The sequence below is a fragment of the Petaurus breviceps genome, unplaced genomic scaffold, assembly GCF_028583685.1.
Source record: "Petaurus breviceps papuanus isolate PSGF00001 unplaced genomic scaffold, PetGlider_PUasm1.0 183, whole genome shotgun sequence".
In the NCBI taxonomy this organism is placed as follows: domain Eukaryota; kingdom Metazoa; phylum Chordata; class Mammalia; order Diprotodontia; family Petauridae; genus Petaurus; species Petaurus breviceps.
Genome location: NW_027185791.1, coordinates 12,318,792 through 12,325,307, shown reverse-complemented (window position 1 = coordinate 12,325,307; position 6,516 = coordinate 12,318,792).

The following is a 6,516-nucleotide window of genomic DNA, read 5'->3' as shown; positions in this document are numbered from 1 at the left end:
TTCCTTCCTTCTTTCCTTCCTTCCTTCCTTCCTTCCTTCCTTCCTTCCTTCCTTCCTTCCTTTGTTCTTTCAGTCCTTCCTTCACAGATCTGCAAATTTAATAATCATTCCCTCTCTACCTTTATCAAAGTCATTTATAAAAATGTTAGTAATATTGCATAGATGGGCATGTCTCATTAAACTGCCTACCAAACTGACATTACACCATCTATGACTACTCTTTGCATCAACCATTCAACCAGAAATGAATCCATCAAATCTTATTATGATTTAATCCACATTTTTCCATATTTTATGTAAGAATAGTATGAGAAAGAGGATTAAATTCTCGGCTGAAATAAATTAATTATATGTCATTATCTTCATTTACTAGGGTTACTAACCCTGTTCAAAAAGTAAATTAAATAAGTTAATAATAAAAATTTTTAAAGTAAATTTACAATAAAAAGTAAGTTAAATATTGCAAGCAAATTAAATAACAGCCCAATCTATTCTTAATGAAGCTATGCTGGCTCTCTATAATCATCCATTTCTTTTATAGATATTCACTAACCATCCCTTTAATGATCCATTCTATCATCTTTTACAAAACAAAAAGTCAAATTCACTGATCTATAGCTGTTAGATTATATTCTTTTTCTTAAAACCAATAATAAAAACAAGTGGGACATTTACACTCCCCAATTCTGCCACTTAAAGCGTGGATGTTTTTAGACAAGGCGTTTCTCCTCCTAGCCTCATTTCCTTCCTTGGTAAAATGAAGCTTCTAAACTTCCTTTCACTCTAAATTCTATACTGATTTCAATTAATTGTCTGACCTTTGGCACATTTCTTGACTTCAGTTTCCACATCTTTAAAACAGGGCTGATGATGCTTAAACTACCCACTTCTCAGAACTGTTAAAAAAAAAAAAAGAATTTTGTAAGGTTTAAAGTTTTTTTTTTACATCAAGTAACTCTGATAAGGGCTTGATATCTAAAATACATCAAAAATTTAAAAAGATACAGTTTTTGAGGAGTCTTGTGATTCTTAAAATATCTCTTCTTGACCTGTTTTTTAGGTCAGTTCTTTTGAGAGTAGATACCTTATATTTTCATTTTTTGCTTTTAAAAAAAATTTTGATTTTTGTTCTAAAATTTCTCATTGTTTCATAGAGACATTGAATTCTATTGAGTCCATTCTATTTTTTTTTTATAAGGGAACACTTTAAACTATTTAGTTTCTTTTCAATTGTTTTCTTCCTTAACTATAATCTAATTTCATTTTTGAATCACTCGCTTTATTTCTCTTGGATTCTCCTGCAGGCCTTTTGGCAAAGCCATTCCCCCCCTCTGAGGCTCTTTTGTTACTGTTATTGTTTACTTTTTTCTTCTGAATTTATTTCCCATAGTATTTCTTAATTTTGGGGGAGGTATCTTCTCTTCTCTATTAATATTTTCTGTTTCAATTCTTGGATTAAGATTTTGGTTTTGCCTTTGTCCCTTCTAATACTTCCCCATGGATCGATTAGGCCTTGTTTGCTTTTATTCCTTTGGTAGTCTGGATATCACTGCCTCTGAGGCGGCTGGTGATAAGCCTCACCATTTGTCTCAATCTATGATTTTCTGTCTTAGTTTCTGGGGACCAACTTGGGTTCCAGATTCTCAGCATTTCACCTCTTCACATGTTCCTTTAGCAGGAGTGGGTTCTTTCTCCTGCTTTGACCCTAATACACCCCAGTGGAACGTTGGAGATCTTTCTGATATCAGACCTATTGCACAGCCCTCACAGAACTGGTGTCCAAGTACTGACCCTATAGAATATAGAACCTGGCCCTGTTTTTCTTCACAGGACCTACCGAGGCAGCTTCTTTCCCCTGTTTTTAGTCTGACAAGCTAGAGGTAGAATATGGCTTCAAGTACCCAGTTATTAGATCTGGCACTAGCTTGTGACATCCTTGTTTAAAGCATCAGATAGTTTCAGATTTTAACATGAGTATGGTTCCCTTTTTCTACACACCTTTTTGCTAGCTAGAGTTTGTACTGGTTTCCTACAGTGCAACCATTCTCTAGTTGATTGCTGCTTCTCTATTTACTTGACCTGGCCCTGGTTCCCTGTTTCCATTTTTCTACCAATTTCTACCCTCTTTTGACTGTCTTTGTGTACAGTTCTGGATGAAGAGTTTGCTTCGATTTCTTTTCAGATTTCTTTATATTTTGTCTTTTGGGGAACTTTTTTTCCAGATATTTGTTAGGGTTTTTGGGGTTGCCTTTCATTCCACTACCCTGACGAAGTCTCTTTCTGCCTATTACTTTATTTTAATTTATTGAATAAAACAAGCATTTTCATAGCATAGTATAATAAAAAAGATCATTGCACATGAAATTGTAACTCTGTTACGTGCAGTTTGCTATTCTATATATTTAAATAATAATATATTATAATAAATAAATAATATATATTATATAATATATAATTTATTTAGAGATTTTATATAATCTATTTTATATATTATAGTTATAAAATATATTTATATAATTTATATAACATATAATAATATATTATAATAAATAAATAATAATATATTATAATAAGTAAATAGATTCTATATATTTAAATATATAATTTCCATTTTTTTCTTCTCTCCCTCCTCCCATCCCAGAGGTGACTACCATTAGACACAAATATGTGTATGTAAAATCATTCTCTACATACTTCTATTTATCAGTTCTTCCTCTGGATGCAGACAGCATCTTCCTTCATGTGTCCTTTTTAGTCATTTTGGGTATTTACAATAGTCAAAATGACTTACTGTCTCAGAGTTGTTCTTAAAACAACATTGCCATTACTGTACACAACATTCTTCTAGTTCTGTTCATTTCTCTCTTCATTATTTTATACAAGTCCTTCCATGTTTTTCTAAGATCATCGAACTCATTTCTTATAGCACAGTAATATTCCATCACAATCATACACCACAACTTATTCCATCATTCCCTAATTGACAGGCATTTCCTCAATCTCTAGGTCTTTGCCACTACAAAGAGAGCTGCTGTATTTTATATATAAACATTTATATTTTAGAACATATAGGTTCTTTTCCTTTTCCTCTAATCACCTCTGGAAACAAATCTAGTAGTGGTATTGATGGGTCAAAGTTTATAGGCAGTTTAATAATGGCATAATTCCAGATTGTTCTTCAATTTTAGAACACATAGGTTCTTTTCCTATTACTTTATTATTATTATTTTGCTTTTTGGATGGCAGTTGGAGTTAAGTGACTTGCCCAAGGTCACATGGCTAGTTTTTGTGTTGTGTCTGAGGCCGGATTTGAACTCAGGTCCTCCTGACTCCAGGGCTGGTGCTCTATTCACTGCACCACCTAGCCGCTGCCTTTTCCTATTACTTTTCAATGTCTGATAAAATAGTTGGGGGCATAGATCCCATGTAAGCATTAGTGTAACTAGGTGACCTTGTCTTTGGAAAGATACTAAATGGACATGAGGAAAGACTGATGGAAGTGTTGGATTAGTTGGTGGAAGTCTGTCTGTAGCTTTAATTGACAAATGCCAGTACATATTTTCTGGCTTCCATAAGTGTGATGAGAAAGGAAAAGTATTAGACAGAGTTATTTCTTTCTCATATAAACAAAAGGGGTTGATAAATTCAAATATATAACACGATTCACAGAGAGACAGGAAAGGAGTCTCACACAAAGTCAAATGGATTTACTCTATGCTGAGAACAAACATAAATAAGATGTTCTTAAAAAAAATCTGGTTGCTCTCTTCATTCAGAGAAAGAACTGATGAACAGAAGTTTGTATACAGTGATTTTCTGTATCTATATGCATATTTGTGTCTAATGGTTGCCTTTTCTAGAGTGTGGGTGGGGGAAGGAAGAAAGAAAGAAAAAAGGAAAAAGAAATTACATGATAGTTTTACTATATATTTAAAAGGAATACCAAGTTGTACATAATAAATTTATAGTTTCATGTGAAAATATATTTTTTATCGTACTGTTTTATGGAAATGCTTGTTTTATTCCATGAATTAAAGATAAAATAAATGAAAGTAAAAAAAATCACAGTGAAAATCAGCTCCTCAGCTATACCCATAAGTTGAATGTTTCTCCCTATATCCATACTTATGGAATGTTTTGCTAAATGTTGCTTTGAGGGATTTTTTAAATTCATGAGCAAACTTGGTCGTTTCTTCAACGTATCTGCTATCTCAGTCTTTTGGATTTGTTTTCCATTGTCCTGGTTGACAAAAATCATTCTCTCTTTCTTACCTGTGAAATAGATAAAAAATACAAACTGATTCCCAGTCTTGAGACTAATCTTTTTTTTCCCTTTGTATTATGTGAATGAGAGAGAGTGTTGGTGTGGTAGAGATCTGGCCTTGGAATCAGAAAGACCTAGGTTCAAATCCTGTCTCTAACATATAGTAGCTAGGTGACCTTGGGAGTTAATTTAGCTCATAGTGTTCTCAGGTCACTCTCTAAGGTGCCACTCTCTAATACTCACCAATCTGCATCGAGAGAGGGAATTCTCTAGAGCAGTGAGGTCAAACTCAACTAGAAGAGGAGGGGAGCATATTGACTCAGGACACCACAAACATTATCTGTGTTGTATTGTATGTTTATTTATTTTGATAAACATTTTGCAAAGACATTTTAATCTGATTCAGCTGAGCTCAGGAATTTTAGATCCCATAGGCAGAGAGTTTGATGCCTTTGCTCTAGACTAATGAAATCAATCAATTAAACATTTATTAAATGTTTACTATGCTCCAGGCACTGTGCTAAGTACTGGGGACACACACACACACACAAAGGCAAAGGACAATCCCTGCTCTCAAGAAGCTTACAATCTAATGTCTGGTTCCCCTCCCCCCAATTATGAGAATATGAATAGCTTTAATAAGAAACCCTGAACTAGTAAATGTAATGCTTGAACTCTTGGTTTGATTATCTTCCCAACTAGCTGTTTGAGTTTTTGAGGCTAGTCTTAATTAGACTAATTAACCTTTTTTTTTTTAACCTTTAGTTAACTTTGTTTTACTTATCTGTAAAATGGGTAAAATAATTTTTGTTCTATATACTTTACAGTTTGGTTTTGAAGATCAAAAGAGATAATGACTATAAAAGTGTTTTGAAAGGGTAAAATCTATCTTTAAATATGGCACCAAACCCAAATCGCACCTTTATAGCACCTTGGAAGGTAGCAATAGAGATGCAAAGATTAGATAATACAAAATCTCTGTCCTCGTGGAATTTATAGTAGGATAAAATATCAACACTAATAACATGATGTTACATAACAAGTACATTAGAGAATTACAAAAGAAAGTTCCTCGTGAAGCCATGAGGTTAAAGGTCAGCACCAATGGTAAGGTGAGGGAAAAAGAGGATTTCTGGGAATGTGTTGTGAAGGACCTGGCACTTGCATTGCACTTTGAAGGCATTCCAGATATCAGGAACAATGTGACTAGAGTACAGGTGAGCATACAGGGTATGTTTGTAGAGAATAGCCTGTTTTTCCTAGAGTGTTGAATGAGGGAAGGACACATGGCAAGGCAGGAAAGATAAAGAGATAAGACAGTATGGTAGGCTCAAAAAGACAGGCAAAAATCTGAGCTTTATTTGTCAGGTGATAAGGAGCTAATGAGGATCATCATCGTTATTACTTAGATAACTTTTGTTCATTTAAAGTTCATTTAAAAAATCTTGAGTTCCAAATTCTTTTCCTTCTGCCAGCTCCTCACCCACTCATATACAATACCTATTATATATATGAAGTCAGGCAAAACCTATTTCCATATTAGCTATGTCTCAAAAAAGGCAAGAAAAATAAAGTAAAAAAATATATATGCTTCAGTCTAATGAAGATTTTTAAGCAGAGAACTGACATTTCCAGTGAATGAGAAAGTTTGAACATTAGGGAGAAAGAAGGGTTATTTGAAGGGACAAGCTCTCTAATGAGATCGAGGGCAGAGGCAGAAGTGTTAGCCTTGGAAAGAAGAAAGATCATTTCATCCTAAAGGCGTGGAGCGAAGAACGAGAGAATGGGGGTATGGTAATATACAACCCCTCCTACGTTGACTCTTGTCATTTTTTGACATTGTCACTTTGAAGAGTAAGAGTTCAAATGTCAGAGTTGTTCGGAGTTGTAGTTTTCTTACTATTAATGATTTGGAAAGTATTAATACTTTGCAATTCTTTTTTTCTGAAAATTGTTTGCTGTTATCCCTTGCCCACTTTTATGTTGGGGAATGGTTATCAGTGTGTGTGTGTGTGTGTGTGTGTGTGTGTGTGAATGATATATAAACAATTTTACTTTTATATATGTGTATATAAATAAAATTACATATCTTAGATGATTAACCCTTATCAGAGAAATATGATAGAAAGATTTTTTTTCCATTTTGCTACTTCTTTTCTTCTCCTAGGTGTACTAACTTTTCTTTGTAGAAGCTTTTCAGCAATAAAATTTATTTGTATGATCTTTTGTAATTACCTCTGTTCCTTGTTTGA